The following is a 22542-nucleotide window of genomic DNA, read 5'->3' as shown; positions in this document are numbered from 1 at the left end:
TGGATTGTCAGATACTCATAGGAAGTTGCTGGAAAGTTTCGGGAGTGAGGAAAGAACAGGATATGAAGCTCAGAGCATTAATGGTAAAGGGTTGTGGAATGGGAAGTGTAAAGTTTATAGGAGAAATTATTTTGCCAGGAGGATATTGGGTTTGGTTACAAATAAAAGGAATGGCAGAGGAGTAATTTCTGAATTTAATCCAGGTTTGTTACTTCAGCAAGTTGGACCTGTTGTGTCAGGCTGTATAATCAGGCTGTTAGTGACAATTGCCTACTCTGCGAAAGAGTTGATGGCCGTCTTTTATGTCCATCAGCAACTCATGCTGGCATATAGGACCTGCTTCACATCCAATGCTACAGATGGCACACCCTGATGTAATATCTTGCCGAAGAAACACCAGGATAATAATGGTCTATAATCAGTTTGCAAATAAAACCCAAATTTGACAGCTCAATAAAAATGAAACTATACCTCTACAATATCCTATGAACTCAAACAAAAGGAAGGACAAAGAAATGGTTCGAGGCAACAAGAAAATATAGTATTGTTATGGGTTCACCAGCTGGATCACCAGTGGCCTCTCTCTGACCCGCTTCCTGAACTTTGACCCTGAAACCGAGCTGCAGGTAACTCCACGGCATGATGAGTTGCTAAAAAAACTACCAGCACCATCTGAAATGAAAAATCCTGATGGGATCCTCGCATCCAAATCCCACGCTACTTCTCCGCTGAATTAGTTACTCCTGATAAGGCCTGTGCTCTCAACGTTTTCACTATTTATGGTTTAGGACGGCCAGATGATATAGAGTCTGTGGAAATGTTGGCTACCGTCTGCCAAAGTGAAAGTGTAATGAAACTCCCATCTACTAATTACATACTACGTTGAACCAATGGAGAAAGAGACAATTGATCAGGTTGGAAATAACAATTCATTGTTGAATTAAACACATATTTACAGGGATATACAATGTCACATGAGAAAGATCTTAGCCCTGAGGCATGCAAGCCCCTAAGACAGTCAAACTTATCACGAAACAAGACTTAGGCACCTCAGACATCTGGTAAATTGTATAAGTAAAGGGGATAGACAGAGGGAAGACAAGTCAGTGGGGAATGGTTTTCTACCCTGGCTCACCTGCACATGAGTCGGATGGCTCACATGGATCGAACAAGGTGTAAGGTGTGGTGAGTGAGAAGTGCAGGTGGGAGGTGCAGTGTGGTGTAGTAGTGTGTGGTGCGAACTCTGGAATGTCGCAGTGTGGAGGATGCTTGTAGTGCGGAAATAGCGATTACTCAGTCAAAGCACTGTTGAAATGAAGTCGTTTGGAAGTGAAGTATGGGAATGGGTGCTTGAGAATGCAGTATTAGAATGGGTGTTTAAGAGTGCAGTATGAGAATGTGGTTTGAGTACAGAGCTGTAAATGTTCGAGAAAGGGGTTCGAGTACGGAGTGGTGAATGAGGGTTCATGAGTGAGATTTGAGTATGGAGTTGGGGAATGAGGTTTTATTACGGAGTTGTGGAACTAGGTTTGAGTATGAGGAATAGCACAAAGTTGAAGAGTGAGCATGTGAGAATCAGGAAGAACACAAAGGGGGATAGTTCTAACTACATCCAAAACGCATCTTCCCCTTCCACCAATATATGACGGGGAGAAGTATTTTAGCTGAACACAATTGCAATGAAGATAACTACACGAGGGATCCCTTGTGTGTTGAACATAACTCCCTGGGGTCTTCCAAAACTGCAACAGTATGTACTCAAATAAATACCAGCAGAACAAACAAAGATACAAATGTTAGAATAAGAGAATGAATTAAAGAAAGAAGATTGTGCTAAAATACATTAATGTTTACTGTTCATTAAAAGCGTTATAAAATTTTCCTCCCATTTGAAGGTAAAATAATTCCCTGCAAATATTTAGTTTATATTGGTACAAATCCAGTACTTTGGTCGAACTCACTCGTGTGAATACGTTGTGATGCAACTAGTCTTGGTCCCATGTAAAATTAAGTGTAAGGGCAGTATTATTTAAGAATGGTACCAAATAGAATAAAGTAATTTCAGTGGTTAAATGTGCGGCTTTTGATGCAAATAAGAGGGCTGATCAATAAATCTGTGGCCTGAAATAAATAGTCATTGGTTGGCCTTTGCGAGACGACACTATTTGTCACAAGGATTCCTCCAACAATTTGAAATAATTTTTAATAGACCATTCACAAAGAATTTATCCCTTTTTCATTCGCTTTATTTGATCCCTGTGCTTCAACATCACTGGTCCTCCTTCATATGTACGTAAATTAACTTGGGGCCACCGAATATATATATATATATATATATATATATATATATATATATATATATATATATATATATATATATATATATATTACATATTAAAATTAAACCTTAAATTAGCTGGTCCAGAGAAATGTCATGTTTTAATTTTTATAAAAAAAAATTTGTTTTAAGTATTTAATTGGGTATTGATAATTATCAATTGATAATTATCAAAAAAAGCTGACTGACTTCCTCCATAAAATGAATTTTCAAAATCAGGATGATATAATTATAATTATATCATCCTGATTTTGAAAATTTATTGTTAAAAAGTTTGTATTTTTAGTCAGGATCTTGCAAAAAAAAAAAAAACATTTTTACGTGAGCGCAATGGATAAGGAATGCCTTCCTGAGTATTCCTCACACAGCACCAGTTCAAATGAGTATTCTGCACACAGCATCAGTTCAAATTGCCGGAATGAAGCAGCACAGGCAATCTGTATAAAAAGCTTGTAAAGCGACAAAATGAAGTGCAGCTAAACTGTGTTAAGCTGCATTTTCTTGCAAGGGAGGTATTAAAGTAAAGAATTTATCCAAGAGCTGCTTAAAAGCATCTGAGAGTAGCTTCTCTGAAGTCATACTGGTAATTAGCTTTTCTGGATGTGAAACATTGCTATTGCAAATTTATTGGTTCACAAATATAGTAAGCCTCTTTCATTTATCCACAAACTACTTGTCATTGCAACTCTTATTCCCATCAACTGCCTGTGAGGTAGAGAAACATGTAAAAAGGAGTTGATTTGAAAATAATAGTTTGAATCAATAATCTAAAGGTAATTTTGGACCAACTGGATACAGGTGATTATTTGAAAGAGCTTCAACACACAATACGCTATTGTTCCCATTGACAAAGTAAGTAATAATATCGCATTTGTCTGCAAAACATTCGACAGGCAAACATTTTAGAAATAATTAGACTTGACACTTGCAGAGTGCACCCTTTAAGATCTAGAAAATAAGTAATGATAATAAGATAGACTTGATACAGCACCAGGTAAATCAATCAGAGGTGAGAAGGCTGTTGGGTCCAGATAACACCATAAATTGCAATTTATTTACTGGATCCATAATTTGCACAGGAATCCTTGTAAAATGAAGTTCATCATCGCAACCTCAAGAAATTGTAGTTTGAAAACTTGCCAGGCAGTATTACAGGGTCAATGGAATTTGTTTATAAATGCTAACAAAACAACCATAAAAACGAGGTTTTATTCTGGTATTAAAAAATTTGGGATCATTGGTAACTCAAAACCTATAATTGACAGCATCCGCAACATCAATAACAGGGTTAAACCTAAATATCTATCAACTTATAATCCTTCCAGGTTACACACGGAGTCACGGACCATTCCACATGACAAACTCATGGCCACATTGGACAGTGCAATATATGAAGCATTAACTGGAGGTAGTATCACAAGGAATGACAAGGAACTTGTATGCAGGAGGCCATTAAGCCCACCAAGCATTCAAAATATTCTCAACACTCGTATACCTCTCTAACCCCACTGTTTCTTGGTACCTATCTATTTGTAGTTTGAATACTTACATCCTGCTCGTGAGAAGGATGAATGCCTCAATTCTGTGTTTGCTTCCAAATCTTGTGTCCCCAACCCTCACTCTCGGTACCCAACTACTCCTAGTCCATGTCTTTTGCTCCTGAGAAGGTGGAGAAAATTCTTTCAACCCTCGACTCTGACTCTCGTACTGGACGGGATGACATCAGCTCACAAATCTGAAAAACCTGCTCTGCTGCTCTTACACATCCTCTCTTTGCCTTTTTCACCCAACCATTTGTGCTACATCATTTTCCATCTGCTGGAAAATCCACGAACATCACTGCTTAACATAAAAAGGTGCAAAAATGGGTACTCTTTACTACATCTATCGACTTGCTTCCAATCATCAGCAAAGTCATGGAATCCATCATCACAGTCGACATTAAAACCTTCCTTCTCTCAAACAACCTCATCTCAGATCACCAACTTGGTTTCAGACCAGGTCACTCCACCTGGACATGCTGCTTTTACCCACCTAACGATGGATGGAGGTCCACAGTGTCAGACATGATATCATGGCCATCTCTCTGGAAATATCTCGTGCTTTTAATAAAGTCTGGCATCTTGCTTTACTCTCCAACCCTCTGCTTATGGCATCCAAGGCAGACTCCACACATGGCTTACTGACTTCTACTCTCATAGTCAATGTGTGTCTCTCAACGGAATCCTTTCACCTCCTCTCCCTGTCAAGGCTGGAAAGCTCCAAGGCAATGTTCTGGACCCAGTCCAATTCCTGATCTTCATCAATGATCTCTCTGACTGGAAAATCACTTTTATCTATTTTCTGACGACTCCACCCTCTGCCGTGAGATCCCTTATCCTTCAGACAGGCAGGCTGCAGCCTCTTCTCTCTCTTCAGACCCTAATGAAATCTACACTTGGCTGACTGACTTCTTCCATTCTCATAGCCAAGATGGTAATGTGACTCTCAATGAGATCCTTTCACCTGCAATGAGGCATAATTCTGGGTCCCGTCCTATTCCTCATATGATCAACAACTTCTCTGACTGGAAAATTCTACTTTTCTCTTTGCTGATGACTCCAACCTCTGCAATACCATCCCCCATCCTTCAAAAAGGCAGGCAGCAGCCTCTTCACAGTCTGCATGCCTTGATATAATCAATAGCAGTTCAAACACTTGGAATATGTCTTTCAATCCTGAGAAATATCTCTATCTCTATCTCTATCTCTATCTCTCTCTCCAAAAGGACTGGCCGGCAAACCATGCCATCTACTTTCTTAACAATCTTCTTGAAGTTCAGTGACTCACACATTTGGGCCTCGGCATCCTCCATCATGCAAACTTCTTCTTGGCATATCTAAACTCGTATCTACCTACGAGGCCTTCATCCGAAGCTTGATAGAGTACTGCTCTCCCCTTTGGATGTCACCCCTGCCTAGCACCTTTCCTAGCTTGAGACCATGGAAGCCAAAGCTTTCAAGATCATTGAAATTTCCTGCGCTGAAGCTCACTCAATGGGCTTATCACTTTCACATGGACACTCAGTCTATGGACAAATCATTGGTTTCTCTGTCTTCTAACACCTCCTCTCTGGTCTTGCACTGTCTTTTTTTCCCATGCTCTATCCCCCAGGTTTTTGCAAGGAGCACAAGCTCTGCCAACAACCCCCTTCAGGGGAAACTCCAAAAATCCATAATTACTGCTCACCTCTACGCAATCATTCCTCTTTTCTTCTGCATGTGGAATCAACTTCCACATTCTCTTCAATCACATTCTTCCCTCCAGGTTTTGAAGACAGTTGTTTCCCACCATCTCAGATCATCCCCCATTCGAAACAATCTTTTCTACCCCGATTACGTCTCCCCAAGCCCACCTCATTCTCACTTGTCCACCTCCTGTATCATCCCCTAGTCCTCATTCTTCCTCACTTCCCTTATCCTTTTCTCTCAATCCTGTTGTTTTGGGGTTTTTTTGTATACCAAGTATACACACAGAAACAGATAACAAGGCAGGAGAGAAGAGGGATGGGAGAGGGAAGCACAAAATAGTGGGGAACAAAGACAATAGGATATCTGTGAAAGGGAGAGGGATGTGGCGGGGTGCACGGGGTAAACAAGATGATACTACAGGGACTTTCAGGAAGAAAAACATCCCTTTGAAGGATGTGGGTTTGGGGTGGATAAACAGGGGTAGGAAAGATCAAGATTTTGGATGGGGGAAGACATGAGATGGTGGGGAACAGCTGTGTTAAAGACCTGGAGGGAGGAGTTGGATTGAAGAGAGTGTGGGAGTTTGTTCCAGAGGTGGGCAAAAAGAGGAGTGAAAGAGTGAAGAAGGTGAGCAGTGATTCTTCATTTTGGCAGTTTCAGCAGAAGGGGGGTTTTGGCGGACCTTGAGCGCCCTGAGGAAATGTAGGTGGGGATAGATCACAGACAGAGCAGGGGGGGGGGGCAAGGCCAGACAGGAGAAAGTAGAAGACAGAAAGACCACCGACCCGTCTCCGGTGATAGAGAACAATCGACTCAGCTTCATTGCGGGAGATACCAATGATGCTAAAAGCCTCGGTTTCCACAGCATGAAGTTGAGCTAGGTGTGAGGCAAGTGCACCACCCCAGAGGGAGAAGCAATACTCTTTCAGACTGTGGATGAAAGCTTTTTAAGTGGTGAGAAGCTCAGGTGTGCCAATGAAGGACTTTGCATGCTCGAGGATGCCCAGGCGGTAACTGGCTTTGGAGGTCAGCTTGGAGATGTGGCTTTACCAGGAAAGATCATGGCAGATAATGAAACCCAAAAGCTTGAATGAAAGGACTTCCTCAAGGGGATTTTTGAGAAAGTAGATGGGGGTGGAGTGGGGGGTTCCAGATGGTCCTTTCAGAGAGACATGGTGAAGGTGTGAGATTTGTCAGGATTGAAAGACATATTCTAAGTGTTTGACCAGCTTGTGATTTTATCCAGTTCTGAAGAGAGTGAAGAGGCTGCTGCCTGCCTATCAGAGGGATGAGAGAGAAAGAGTTGTGTGTTTCCCCTCTACTGCAGTTCATATTGTTCTGTTGCATCCTGACCCATTCTGTGTTACAGCTCCTTCACCATCCTGAATGTATAAAAAGAAAAGCTATGATCTCTGGTCCAATCACTCTGAATTCTGCAAAAAAAAAAAAAACTCTTCTGCAATAGGCGACTTTCTAAATGACGTACGAATGGTAAACAAGGCCTTTTGCGCATGTACTGTGTGTGTGTTTTCAGTGACTCAGTTCAGCTCGCTGGGCACTTTTAAAATGTCGGTGCTCGTGGAAATTTCTGTAATTTAAATTGTCTGTTAAACATATTGTAATGGATGTGGGGTTTGGGGCTCGCCATGAGGGGAAGCATCCGGGTTCCTCCCGAACGCCCAGTCCTGAGGCCACCGGGCACAGATAACTCTGCACACCGGCGGGTTGCAAAGCAACCACGATTGTGTTGTTGTGCCCTCAGTGCACAGCCGGATTACTTCCGAGCGATACAGTGGGTGTGCACTGGCTAACAAGAGCAAGTTAGTGGGGTCGAACTTCCCGGATAAACTAACGGGTGGACCATGCTAGACCAATGGAGGAAAAGACAGAATGAGCTGGGTACATTTATAACATAAGTAATTTATTGCATAGTTAAACAAACAAAAAAGGCCTTATTCACAAGCAGGTAAAAAGGTATGCAAATATACAAAAAGGCAAGACAGGACACAGGGCAGACTTACACTGATAATAAAATTCTACAATCTTATCTTTAATCTAACATTACAGATGCAATCACACACAAACCTGAGGAAATTAGAATGCACAAAAAGATATGAGGCAGTTAGAGGTGTTTACGACCTCTTTCAATACCTGGCGCAGCTGATGGGCCCATGCTACCCAGTCGCTTTAGAGGGGGAGGAGGGAAGAAAACTGGGGGCATCTATGATGCATGAGTGGAAGGTGCAAATGAGGTGTACATGAGATGCAAATACACTGCAGAAGAGGAAGAGTGAAAGAGTGTGTATCTGCACTTGCTCTTTTAGTGTTTATGCATCCACAGCAGATGAGACAAGATGGGAAAGGTAGAACATGGGAGGAGATAGCTTATGTGATGTGTGAAAATGTCTGTAAATGTAAATGCTACCAGAGACTGAGCAGAATGAAGACTGGCTGGGGAATAAATCTGGTGAAGAAGAACGAGGATGAAGCAGAGCACAGTTAACTTTGTGATGACCCGGCAGCTGCCCGGCAATGACTTGCTGACTGTTTGGCAATAACTCGGCAACTGCCTGACAATGACTTGGCAACCTCTCTTGGCTCTTTTGAAGCTATTTTATGGAGCCTGGGTGAAGGAGAAGCCAAAAATCAGATCAAAATGTCCTGTAGGCGTATCCAGGTGCTTCTTTTGATGCGCAGATGCCTCCCCAAGACGCAGCCCCGTCTTGCCAGAAACCGAAATAAAAAAAAACCCCGATTTACCCCCAAACTTGGCCACGCAATGGAGCTCTGAGATTAACCTGGGCTGTGGGTTTTTGGAAGTGCTCTCTTGCAATGAATGTACACTGGGCTGCAAATGAGGGTCACTATTTAACGGAGTGCCTGGGCAACCCAGTCGACGTTGAACAAACCCCAGCGCAAACTTGCGCTTCGTGTTACACACCAATACGTTCCAACTCGTAGGCTCTGTAATGTCCTCTGTTCCCTGGTATCCACATATAAGGCAGTGAGCATTTGGGGTGCCGACTGTGGTGGCGGTGCCTCGTTGCAGTTGTGGTGAGGTGGGTGAAGCGCTATGGAGTTCGTGGAAAGGATATTGAAGCGTTGGGAGTGGTTGTGGTGAGGAGGCTGAAGTTGTTGTAGTGGTTGTGGTGAAGAGGTCAAGCATAGCTCACTGTGGGGATTTTTAGGAGGGAATTGCAGTGATTTGTACGAAGGTTGTAGCTTTGTGTTAGTATGGTGAGGGTCTGAGGTGAAACGTCCATTGGGGAATGGCACACAGTTTGAACGGGGAAATGGCACGTGTATCACAATGAGGCTGTTGCTATGCGGTCCAGTCTGCGGCGTGCATGCATGCATGTGTGAAAGAGAGGTCTTGTGTGAAATAAAGTTCAATAAAACAGATGAAAAAATAGCAAATGGATCTAAAGACCAGATTAAAAGCCATATGCAATGCATCTTGTCCCATATACCCACTGGACATAATGGAAGGGCTAACTGATGAATCCTAATGAAATAACTGTCTCGGGACTGCTATATATCGGGTGCCATTGCTTTTGGGGAGTGCCACATTCGCAGAACTGCAACAATATTTTTCAGAATTTAGATTTTAGACGAAAGAGTGGCAATTTCAAAATGGTAACCAGAGTTGTTCTGTTACTGAATGTAAATCAGACAAACAGAAATATAGCAAATACGAAAGATATCCGTGGATGAGAGGTGTCGAGTTCTTACCTTTCACTGTTAATACAGTTATTGAGTACTGGTAAGGGGGACAATGCATCAGCGGCATAGCCGCGTCCCAACCAATGATGCAACCGGCAGCCACAGGCTGCACTCGATAGAGAGAGTTATTGAGTGGTGGCAGTGGATGTAGCATGCGCGCGCGCGCGCACACGCGCACGCACGCACGCACGCACACACACACACACACACACACACACACACACACACACACACACACACACACACACACACACACACACATACACACACTGTAAGCTTCTCCTTTTAGCAATAGATGCAAAGATCTAGTATAATTTCTCTTGTGTTCCAAGAACCAAACAAAAATATATATTTATAACGACCCTCACAGCCAGTACAACTTCAACTCCACCTCCACTTCTCCCCTCCTCCCAAACATGATCATGGTAAATATCATCATATTAAACTTGCCATGTGAATTGACAAGTCCGACATATTACCTTCATATTGGTGTTAAGACACAACCAAACCAGATATCGTGTCTCCCTCTGAAAAGTTTGCCTGAATGTTGGTAATGACAGTATCATCTTTCCAAATCATCAAGTCTGTCATGTTCACATGAGGTCATCCCACAGGGTTAAAAGTCCACTCACTGGCAGCGATGATTGAAGGTTTGGGTAGAACCTGTCCATCCACGAACCTTCGGACCTTGCACCGCTCCACAACCTCAGGAGTTTGGAGTATGGGGAGATGCAAATTATCAGCATTTTGGGCACGATGGTCAGAAAGTTCTCAAACTCTTTCATTGTGCAGAGGCACACCCCTTTCTTGACGCTACATTTCCGATTATTTTCGGGTTCTTTTAGACACTTTGTGAGCCATTTTAGGTAGCAATCCTCATCTTGCACACCTGATACGTTCGGCTACCCGATGAACCCCATTGCTAGAGGTTTCTGTGTATGCACACTGAGCATTCTGGGGTGGATTATGTCATTTCAAAAGTCGTGTATTATTCCTTCAACACCCTTCATGATCTTAAACATCTCCATCAGACCCCCTTGTAATCGCCTCCTTTTGAATCTATAAAGTCATGTGTCCTTCTGCCACTCCTCGTACACTGCCAAAAATAATTTTCTTAACCCTTTAAACCCTCGCGGCCATTTTACCAGCCGCTATTCAAACGTCCATAATAACCGAGCGGCTCGATTTTTCTCCAGGGAGCACAGGATGGGGGAAGCCGAAAGTCCAAGGAGCTCAGAGATCAAAGGGTGAATAAGAAGATATTTTCTTTAAATAAAAAAAGTGTTCTTGAAATAAGAAAACCATGGGAAAATCCTTCTCGCCAAAAGAAAAAAAAATTCTCAAGGTTTTCTTATTTAAGGAAATTATTTTCCTGCTATGAAAATTATTTTGGCCATTACTGCTAGCTAACCCTCCTTCAGTCGATTTAGTTGCTCTACACTGAGCCATCTCTATGGCAGCATGGTCTCCGATGTGGTGACCCAAAATAAATTCCAAATGAGGTCTCACTAATTTCCTGTACAGTGTTAACACTACCTCTTTAGACTTATAATTCTTCTCCCCCATCTACGAATACAACCTAAACCCTGTTCGCTTTACCTATATCTAACTGGCACTGTGTTATCTTCTTCCCTCCATATCTATTACCACCCCCAGATCCTTTGACTGTGTGACACGCTCCAAGACTGTGTCTTGCATTATGTAGTTCCTATTTTCATTGTTTTTACACATCCACAGCACCTTACATTTCATGTTAAATTGCATCTGCTAATGTTTTGCACAATCGATTGAAGTATCTACACTTTACTGAATCTGAGCAACCAATCCACTCTCCCCACGCTCTGCTGTCTACCTTACCTCCAAGCTTTTTGTCATCGACAAATTTGGAAGGCTCTTTTTTGATCGTCTGTGATGTATTACAGATGATCAAAAAAATATCACACTGGTCAATAAAGGAAACTCCATCTTATTTCAGTTTCTTTTTTTTAAATGCACAAACTATTTTACAATGGCTTCTTCACATTTGGCAACGGGATACTCCAAACAGACATTCTCCCGGATAACCGGGGTTTCAGATCCAGCACCTTTCTGTGCAAATCCGTTACTGCACATGTACAAGTCTCATTGGGACTTATATGAACATGAGCAGAAATAAACTAACTTTTTCAGGAATGTGTCGGAACTGGAAACAACTTTATGTCCATCGATGATTTATTGGCAATTTATGTGTTTATCTAATATATAAAGCTCATTCTAACCACTGACTCAATGGCATTAAAGTTCGGTACCTTCCGGGTGCGGGTGAGGTAGAAAGCTGAAATTTCGCATGCCGATGGACATTGAAGCTAATACACCAGGAAAAATCACAGAACCGTTGGAAAGCATCTGTAAATGAAAATATAAATAAATCAAAATAAATAAATGAATAAAAAAAGAAAGAAAAATAAATGCAGGTGAGCGACCCAAGACAATGGGGGAAGTACCGTTCATTATTGCTTACAATGTGTAAGCATGCCCCGCTAATATTTAATAAGTTTCATGAAGACATCTACGCAAAAGAGATTTCCACTTCTTTCACTTTTTTACAATTACAAATAGATATCAATGATAATAAATTTCAACTAATTGTTTTTAGAAACGAGATGCTTTTCCATTCGGCTTTGTAGAAATGACTTTCTTGGGCAAAAACATTCCTATAATTGTCTTTGTTGATACAGTTGCAGGTGAAACGAGAATGCACTTGATGTAGGTGCTGACTCATATTTCTCTTCCAAGAAATCATGGTTTCTTTGTGATTCGACATCCCATAACAACAGTTTCAGAAAAGAACTAACTCTGCATGCATGATCCCAGGACGTAGAGAACAAATTTCTAACATTCTGTTCATTCTCTTATTACAGCTTGCAGTTTTAGTTTCTAATGCAGTATTGCAATTGACTGTTTTGCATGTTAATGGTTGATATCTTACTCCGAGTGGCCTCTGACTTGAAGAACGAAAACTGCTTGTCCATTTTCCCTTAAATTTTTGCACACATGCTCGTGGTGTGTGTCTGTATATGTATATATATATATATATATATATATATATATATATATATATATATATATATATATATATATATATATATGTCAGGTTGCAACAGAAAATCTCTCCTCTGATGTAAAGATAATGCCCAAGTCAGGGTGTATATTAATAGTTGTGTGTAGTTATTGCTCTGGAGTCTTCACTTCTGACTTTGACTCTCTATCCCTAGTTCGTGTCAGCTGTTTCTGCTCTTTACTCGTGGCGACTGTTAATCTGAATAGAGATCGCCAGACCTGTGAAAGTCCCCTCTCCCTCTCAACTACATTCTCTTCTTGAGATATTTAAATGTCTGCTTAGGCTACTCTTTAGATGTGCTTCCAATCTCTGCTTGACATGGAATATTATGATCAATGTATCTGTGTGTTTGTCTATTTTTCAGCAGAATAACTCACAAATATGAGCAGCTGGAATCACCAATTTTGGAATAGACTATAGAACTTCCATTTCTACACAGACACAATCATCGATTACACAAGCACGGCCTATAGCCACAGCATGAATATAGCTAAATATAGCCCTGTACAAGATTTATTTCATTTTATATTTTTCCCTGTGAGCTCAAAGTTGAACTCAAAGACATTCCTAACATAAAGCTCAGTCCCAAATTTGGCGATTCCAGCTTCTCTCAACCAGTTATTCTGAAGTCAAACAGACAAACACACTGAGGGTTGATCACACTACTCACACAACTAGCCCACGGCAATGGCGTGAATAATAATAATAATCAGAACAGTGAGAGCCAACCACACAGCACAGAACTCATTACATCATTGATAATGAAAGTATAATTATGTTATATATAACTGGTTACTAGCTTTAAATTGGTTGTTATTTTCATAATGCAGCATTCATTTGCAGCACGAGCAATAGATTGGAGTATAAAAGTGCCCCTCTGCCTCCCCCTGGAGAGATGGTGTTTTCCCACATAAAAAATATTGCCATGCCATTCCCAGGTCTGAGACGTTTCCATCGAGGGGTCAAAATAAGTACGTCAACCCCCTACCCCACCCATGAGCTATCTCATGGCATTACGTTTTGTGTTGTAATGGAGTTGTGTTTTAAAAATCCTGAAATGGATTCAACCATGAGTAAAAATACTCCCATTTTATTGGTTACTCCCCAGAACAATATTGTCTCCACAACAATATTTGTCACTCTCAGGTCGAAGACATTTCCGAAAAATTGTCACATGTGTTTCTACGTCGGAAAGTCTCACACACACACACACACACACACACACACACACACACACACACACACACACACACACACACACACACACACACACACACACACACACACACACACACACACACACACACACCCTCTATAAGGAGTAGAAAAAAACAAAACTTGTTGTTCGTGACTGTTAAGCTATTGTTGTTATCATAATAAAGCCATGTACCAAGTTTCAGTTCAATATGTTGAAGGGTATGGGGAAAAAAAGTCTGAAAAACTACAGGTGGGACGGATGGACCGCCTGATTGATGGATGGAGAGCAAACCTATAGTCCCCTCCGGTAAAACCGAGAGGGGACTAATAAGGCCAAACTACAGATCTGGGAGAACCTTTGACAGGAGATACTCTGATTTTAAAGCCAAGTTGTAAATTAACTAACATGTCCCTATGGGTCAGTTCAGTCTGAGTTACATTTAGTCATCATGAAAAAAATGTTTTTTTTGTTTTGAAACAGTAATGCTCTCTCAAAAACAATATCCTTTCGAATATACCTGCTGATGCAAGCATCAGAAAGCATTCCGACAAATGTAAGCCAAACAGTATTAATGTGTCACCTGCATGCACATAACTCACAAAATGTACATTTGATTTGCTGTGAAGGGAGAGCTTCTGTTGTAAAGTTGAACAGAGTTCAGTGAAATGATTTGCGTGAACAGTTTTTCCCAAGATGTCTCAAAACCATTGTCTTCCAGCAAGAATAATATAGTGCTTTCCATGGTGTACCCACACATGCACCTTCTGAGAAGGCTGGAAACCTAATGCTTTGCAAGCTGTGCATCCTCCACGTGCAACATTTCACTGCCTCATACGTCACTCGTCGCGAGCCTCCCTGGTGGCCGCTCAATGGGCAGACTTGACGTTTTCCCCCCTTTAACCGTGCCAGGGCAGCAATTTGTTGACGAGATGATGACACAAGAGTTTTGGCTTCAGGCCAACAAGCCCAAGCTTTGTGGATGACAGTCAATCAAGCCTGCTGTCGTCCATACTAGCTCTCAGTGCAAGAGGTACATCCAGCAGAGTCACCCAGCCAGTGACTCTCACAGGCCCACCCCGTCAATCGTCTGATCTCCAAACGAAACAGAATTATTTATGGGTGGTGGCGACTTTTTTCTCACTTAATTGCCTGATCGACTCTTTCCTTCACAGACTGTGTGATGTTGGGAACACCTGCTGAGAAGCATTATGCCAGAGAGCCCAGAGATCTAGCACCGTCTGCCCACTCAGTATGAAGTTAAGACAAATTATGAAAGCTTTAGGGAAAAGAAGAAATAACACATGAACACACGGACACCAAGCAGGTATAAACAGCTCCTTACAGCGAAAAGGAGTCGGTCTGACGTCTGCCATTTCTCAGTACACGAGCAAATACATTTTCTCCACTTTAAACTCCTGAATGATAGATTCCCACTCACAAAAATATTTTTACACATGGCTACTAAATGGACTGCCTGCATGTCTGCGTATTATGTTTGGACCAATCCCTTCTCTGATGATTGTTTCTCTTTTCCTCTGTCTCATAGTGTTCGACTTATGCTGTTGGAATTTCATCCATACTATCGCAAGGACCTGAAACAAATAATACAGAGCATCAAGAGTCACGTGGGCATTGATACTTAAAATAGAAAAAAAAATAATTAATTGAGCATCCAATTTACGGAGAGTTTCCTCCACCCTGTCACAATCACATGAAACTAATGAAATTAACAACATTAGCCATGTTGGGATTACGTGTCAAAAAATAAATATAATACAGTATTCACTTGATGAGCAACTGGCAGAGTGTCGGAAAAATCATGTTTCCAGAAATAAGTCGTAGTGATTGCCCTGGCACAAGTCCATAACGAACAGCTTACCTTCCCATTGGCAAATCAGACTGAACAAAGTCTGATTTGCAAATCGATATTTAGGAATAGCCATACATCAATTAAAAGCCAATGAAAAATGTGCAGATCTTTATTGTGTGGTTAAAATGATATTCCTTTAATATTTCATCATATTTAGATACAATATAACATTCTAAAATGGGCATTAATTGAAGTAACGAAATTAAATAGTTAAGTAGTAAAAAATAGTCACGTCATCATTTTAAGTCTTGGATCGTGGTGCCAGATGTGCAGTATGGTGTACCACTTTTGCAAAAGTAGTTGCTGGAATGAAGCACGATGTGCCTATCGATTCCACTCATGAAGTTAGGTGATCGACCAAAGTTTGAAAATTTTCCCGCCTTTTTTGACCGCGGGCCTCCATTTTGAAATTTCAGGAAAAATCCATATTTTTGGAAATAATATTGATTTTTGAATATTTTTAAAAATATATTTATCTGTGTTTCTTTTGTTTTGTTTTTTTTTTGTTTTTTTTTTTCGATGGCCGAATGCACTTCAGTGGGCACCATTATGATAGTAATTACCCGTAAATATTATTCGCAAACTTGTCCCGACATTTTGAGAAGGGGTTGCCATTTTTGAAATTCAGTGAAAATCGTATATTTTGTGTATATCTCATGAAAATTTTTTTTAATTCTTTGTGTACTTGCAGATAAACCTTGACTGACCAATGGTCAGGGCTCCTGTGGCTATGTGGGACAAGTTTGCTAATTACAGGAAATTTTGCAAAAGTGCTAATTCTTTGCGTGTCGTAAATGATCTAGCTGAAAGAGGAATTAAGCTTGTGTCTGACTTTATTCATATGTGCAATGATGAGAAACAACGTCAAGCATTGATACAGTGCGTGGAAGAGCACAGGAAGCTTTACCCAGACTATACAAAACAAACGCTATGTTCTCTATCAGATATCTGTGTGGTTGCTTGTTTGCTAGATTGTTATGTTGTCATATATGAAAACCATGTCGCTTAAAACATATTTGGTTGTTCTCATAATTAATTGATCATGCTCTCATTTGTCATTCATAATGTCTTTATGAAAACGCTACCACTGATATTCGGTAAATGCCTAACAATGTGCCGTGCAATTATTGTCAAAATATGGGATTTTCAGTGAAATTCCAAATTGGCAACCCCTTCTCAAAATGTTGGGACAAGTTGTGAATATTTACGGGTACATACTATCATACTGGTGCCTACTGAAGTGCATTCGGCCATCTAAACACAGAGAAATATATATTTTAAAATATTCAAAAATCAATATTATTTCCAAAAATATGGATTTTCCCTGAAATTTCAAAATGGCGGCCCGCGGTCAAAACAGGCGGGAAATTTTTCAAACTTTGGTCGATCACCTAACTTCACTAGTGGAATCGATAGGCACATAGTGCTTCATTCCAGCAACTACTTTTGCAAAAGTGGTACACCCTAATGTGCAGTGTTGTGTTGTATGCTATATGCACATCCAAACCAGGTTTTCTCTCAATTTATGCAAGTTCTACTGTAAGATTATCAAATTGTGCATGACCTTGTATGAACTAGATTATGTAATTTGATTGTTCAAACATCTTGCAACTTTACAATTTGTTGTACACCGCTCCTTCCCAATTCCATATCCAGGCAATGCATGACGTCATCGGCACCGGGCAACGAAGGAAGGGAGCACTCAGTTTTTACTACATTTTGATATCACAGCCATTCTCTTTGAGCTCGGAAGCTGAAATTTGGGGACAAAAGTGAAGATTTGCTTTGGCAAAAACTTTTTTGTATTTTTTGATAAATCAATTAATTTATTAATTACTTAATTATTATAGATTTATCAATTCCTTTTTTTTTTCTTTTTATCTGGGCAATATCTCAGGCATGTTTTGAGCTAGGAAGCTGATATTTGGACATGACAGTGAACAAGTGATTTGGCGAAAAGGGTATTTTTGATTTATTGATGAATAAATTAATCGCTTAATTATTTCTTTTTCGATGAATTAATTTTTTAAAAGTTCCAGATTCGGATGAAGCAGTGGGGGGTTAGGTATGCTCTTAGCCAATTGATTAAGAAATTATATAAATTTTACGATTATTTAATTATTTATATTTTTCAATTAATCATTTAATCAATCAATTATTGTACACTGCTCCCTCCTAATTCCATCTCCATGTGCTGCACGGCAAGTATCATTTGTACACATTCCCCTTAAAAGAGCACCGCTCCCACCCAATTCTGTTTCCATGTGCTGCAGGGTGGCATCGCCGGGCGCAGACTGAACGAAAGTACTCTCCAGATGAATGTGAAGCCCTCGCATGTATATTTGCATGTGAGCACTCGAATGTGTTTCTCTTCGGGAGGAAATTCACACTACAGACTGATCACCAGGCTCTCGCGACACTACTTGTTATGACAGGATCTGGTAACAAGCCACTGCACATCTACAGATGGTCTGATCAACTTCATCAATACAACTTTGATGTCGAAGATAGTATGTGACAGGTTCAAAGAATCAGGTTTCTGATATGCTCAGTAGACTTGTCGAAGATAGTAACCTGGATGTACAGACAACTACTGAAGACTCAAATATTAAGGAAATTCACTTGGACGACTTCATGACCGTAGCCGAGTTGCAGAAAGCTTCAACAGAGGACCATACTCGAAAGAAAGTCTGCCATTTCATCCAAGACGGTTGACCTCGCCGAACACCAACGCCAAAAATTGAACCGTACTTCGTATTCAAAGATGAACTTTCTGTGTTCTACGACTCCTGTGTATCCAGAGGATTACATGCTGCAATTCACCGTACTCTTCAGAGGAATGTTTTAGCTATGGCTGACGAGGGTCATCCAGGCATCAAGTGGACAAAACAATGATGTAGAGATTTGGTGTGGTGGCCAGGTATTGACCAATGTATCGAACAGCACATGAAGAACTGTAAAGCATATGCAGTAATTGAGAAATCTTTGAAACCAATGCAACCACTGCTCCAACCCATACCTCGGCCAGACAAACCATGGAGGCAGATTCAAGTCAACATATCGGGTGAAGTAAACTCTGCTCCCAACAACCAAATATTCCTCGTTGTAATACATGACCTACATTTGAAGTGGCCAAAAAAAATTTGAAGGGGTGATGATGAATGTCATCAGTGCATATGCACTGCAAATGGGGTGTGAGATGGAATATAAAGAAGATTTCTGGAATGAGTTAGATGAAGTGGTGGAGAGTGTATCCAAGGATGAAAGAGTGGTGATTGGAGCAGATTTCAATGGGCATGTTGGAGAAGGGAATAAAGAGGATGACGAGGTGATGAGTAGGTACGGTCTCAACAAGAGAAATGTGGAAGGGCAAATGGTGGTAGAGTTTGCAAAAAGAATGGAAATGGCAGTGGTAAATACGTATTTCAAGAAGAAGGGGGAACACTGGGTGACGTACAAGAGTGGAGGAAAGTTCACACAGGTGGATTACATCTTAAGTAGGAGATGCAACCTGAAAGAGATTAGAGACTGTAAGGTGGTGGCAGGGGAGAGTGTAGCTCGACAGAATCGATTGGTGGTCTGTAGGATGATTTTGGAGGTGAGGTTGAGGAAGAGAGTGAGGGCTGAACCAAGGACCAGATGATGGAAGCTGAAGGAGGAAGACTGTTGCGTGGAATTTAGGGAGGAGGTGAGACAAGTGTTGGATGGTGGTAAAGATGGGTGGGATGATTGGGAAATTACAGCAGAAGTGGTGAGGGAGATAGCTAGGAAGGTACTTGGTGTGACATCTGGACAGAGGAAAGAAGATAAGCAGACTTGGTGGTGGAACGAGGAAGTACAGGAAAGTATAAGGAAGAAGGGGTTGGTGAAAAAGAAGTGGGATAGTCAGAGAGATGAAGAAAGTAGGCAGGAGTACAAGCAGTGGCGTCGAAAAGCAAAAAGAGAGGTGGTAAAGGCTAAGAAAAAGGCATATGACGAGCTGTATGAGAAGTGGGATACAAAAGAAGGGGAAAAGGATTTATACCGATTGGCAAGACAGAGGGACCGAGCTGGGAAGGATGTGCTGCAGGTTAGGGTGATAAAGGACGCAAATGGGAATGTGCTGACGAGTGAGGAGAGTGTGTTGAGAAGGTGGATGGAGTACTTTGAGGAGCTGATGAATGAAGAAAATGAGAGAGGGAGAAGGTTGGAAGAGGTGGAGATAGTGAATCTGGAAGTGGGGTGGATCAGTAAGGATGAAGTGAGGACTGCTATGAAGAAGATGAAAAGTGGAAAGGCGGTTGGCCCAGATGACATACCAGTGGAGGCATGGAAGTGCTTAGGAGAGATGGCAGTGGGGTTGTTAACCAGATTGTTTAATAAAATCTTGGAAAGTGAGAGGATGCCGGAGGAGTGGAGATTAAGTGTACTGGTTCCGATTTTCAAGAACAAGGGTGATGTGCAGAGCTGTGGAAATTACAGAAGGATAAAGTTGTTAAGCCACACCATGAAGTTGTGGGAAAGAGTAGTAGAAGTTAAGTTGAGAGGAGAGGTGACGATCTGTGAGCAGCAATATGGGTTTATGCCAGGAAAGAGCACCACTGATGCGATGTTTGCTTTGAGAATGTAGATGGAGAAGTATAGGGAAGGCCAGAAGGAGTTACATTGTGTGTTTGTGGATTTAGAGAAAGCTTATGATAGGGTGCCAAGAGAGGAGTTGTGGCATTGTATTTGGAAGTCGGGAGTGGTGGAGAAGTATGTGAGGATCGTGCAGGATATGTATGAGGACAGTGTGACAGCGGTGAGGTGTGCGGTGGGAATGACGGACCGGTTTCAGGTAAAAGTGGGATTCCACCAAGGATCGACTCTGAGCCCTTTCCTGTTTGCAATTGTGATGGACTGGTTGACGGACAAGATCAGACTGGAGTCTCCATGGACTATGATATTCGTGGATGACATCATGATCTGTAGGGAGAGTAGGGAGCAGGCTGAGGCGAGCCTAGAGAGGTGGAGCTACGCACTGGAGAGAAGGGGAATGATAGTCAGTCGGAGTAAGACGGAGTACATGTGCGTAAATGAGAGGGAGGGTGGTGGTATGGTGCGGTTGCAAGGAGTTGAGGTGGGGAAGGTGGATGGGTTTAAATACTTGGGATCAACTGTCCAAAGTAACGGAGAGTGTGGGAGAGAAGTGAAAAAGAGAGTGCAGGCAGGATGGAGTGGGTGGAGAAGAGTTGCAGGAGTGATTTGTGACAGAAGGGTAGCTGCAAGAGTTAAGGGGAAAGTATATAAGACGGTAGTGAGACCAGCAATGTTGTATGGTTTGGAGGCGGTGGCACTAACAATAAGACAGGAAGCGGAGCTGGAGGTGGCAGAGTTAAAGATGCTGCGATTCTCGTTGGGAGTGATGAGGATGGACAGGATAAGGAATGAGTATATTAGAGGGACAGCGCAGGTAGGACGGTTTGGAGACAAAGTGAGAGAGGCGAGATTGAGATGGTTTGGACATGTGCACAGGAGGGAAGAGGAGTATATCAGGAGAAGGATGCTGAAGATGGAGCCACCAGGCAGGAGGAGAAGAGGAAGGCCAAATAAGAGGTTCATGGATGTGGTGAGGACGGACATGCGGGTGGTTGGAGTGTCAATGGAAGATGTGGAGGATAGAGCGAAATGGAGACGGTTGATCCGCTGTGGCGACCCCTTTAGGGGAGCAGCCGAAAGAAGAAGAAGAAGATTTGAAGTGGCCAAAAACTGCTGCAACTGCAGTCGTGAGTATGACGACCATCATCAGCATTCTCAGCGAGCTCTTTGAAAGTTGGGGACTGCCCCAAGTTATTGTCACTGATAATGGCTCACAATTCGTCTCATAAGAGTGTGAACGTTCATGGAGCATGCCGAGATGGAGCATCACCACACAGCCCACCTCACCCACAATGCAACGGTGGAGAGAAATGTTAAACCGTGTGATCAAGGAAAGTATCATCGCTCGATTGACAGATGGAGAGACATTCAAAGATGCAGTTTGAACCATTCTCCAGACTTACCGCTCAACACCACATGCTCAAACACAGCACACTCTGGCTTAAATGATGACAGGCCTCAAACTTCGATATCCACTGGAAGCTCTGAAAGCAATCCAGACATCAACAGCTAAAACAGGATTCGCAAGTGCGATTCAAGAAAAGCAACGACAGGTAAAAGAGCATTCAAACCAATGTCACAGATGTCGACACTCTACCCTGAACCAAGGTAAATGGTTCCGAACTAAGCGACCAATTCGTAAGCACAAATTGGCATCATCTCTATCACAGCCACAACACATTGTTCACAAAGCTGGTCCAAATCTGATGCAAATGGCAAAAACTGGAGAGTGCAAACAGCTGGATAATGTGAGCAACAAACAACACTCAATCACAAACACCACATGCATGTGTGTACAACACCCAACAAGAACACCAACAACCACACAACCAACACCTCATCATGTCCAACCCAGACAAAAAAAACAGCCATGTTCGTGCCCTGGAAACACAAAAACAACATTTGCACACACATGCAACACCAGATCACATGTAAGTAAGAAGAAAAAAAAGAGCAGAGCAGCCCATCGATGATGTGCTTTCACATTTATTTTGTTTGAGGTTTTTAAAAAGCACTCCTCCATTTGACATCGAGCACCAGCACGTGACTGAAAATGAGCGGTCGTATCAAAATTAAAACTGGACACGTGCCGAGGCTCGGGATCTATTGGCCTGAGGAAGCCGGCTGTGAAGTTGGTGAAATGTCATCTGAGTCCAGGTCTGCTCCCAAAATGTGTAATCCCAACCATCCCAATCTTACATCGATATATATATACACATATACATACATAGGAATTTGCAATTTGGCCATTGTTCCAGCGATAGCTCGTCTACTCTTCGGGAAGGACACTATCGGGTCTTTCAGGTTTTCCAACTAATGCCGGCAGATGGGAATACTGTTTAATATCCATCCGAGGGATGGGACACACATTGATGAATCAGCCTGAAGGTGAAACACCTGGATGACAGTTTGTAGCTGGGTCAGGATTAAAATCCAGGCTGGACAGCTTAAAGGCGAGTACGCATA

General features: G+C 41.8%; 1 long non-coding RNA gene across 2 annotated transcripts in view; it reads right to left on the bottom strand.

The window, feature by feature from the left end:
* Positions 1–22542, bottom strand: part of LOC147030098 (uncharacterized) — a 152416-nt gene that overhangs the window by 49852 nt on the left and 80022 nt on the right. Inside the window, exon 3 of one of the 2 annotated variants that reach the window (XR_015056228.1) lies at positions 11580–11676. The exons of the other annotated variant lie outside the window; for it this stretch is intronic. This is a non-coding gene — a long non-coding RNA (uncharacterized LOC147030098). The remainder of the gene's footprint in view (positions 1–11579; positions 11677–22542) is intronic. 2 annotated transcript variants of the gene reach the window in all.

This window comes from Eptatretus burgeri, chromosome 3 (genome assembly GCF_056783735.1).
Source record: "Eptatretus burgeri isolate ZD-2024b chromosome 3, Ebu_testis_v1, whole genome shotgun sequence".
NCBI classification, from domain to species: Eukaryota; Metazoa; Chordata; class Myxini; order Myxiniformes; family Myxinidae; genus Eptatretus; species Eptatretus burgeri.
Note: the sequence above shows the minus strand (reverse complement) of the source record. Positions and strands in the feature narration are given on the sequence as shown.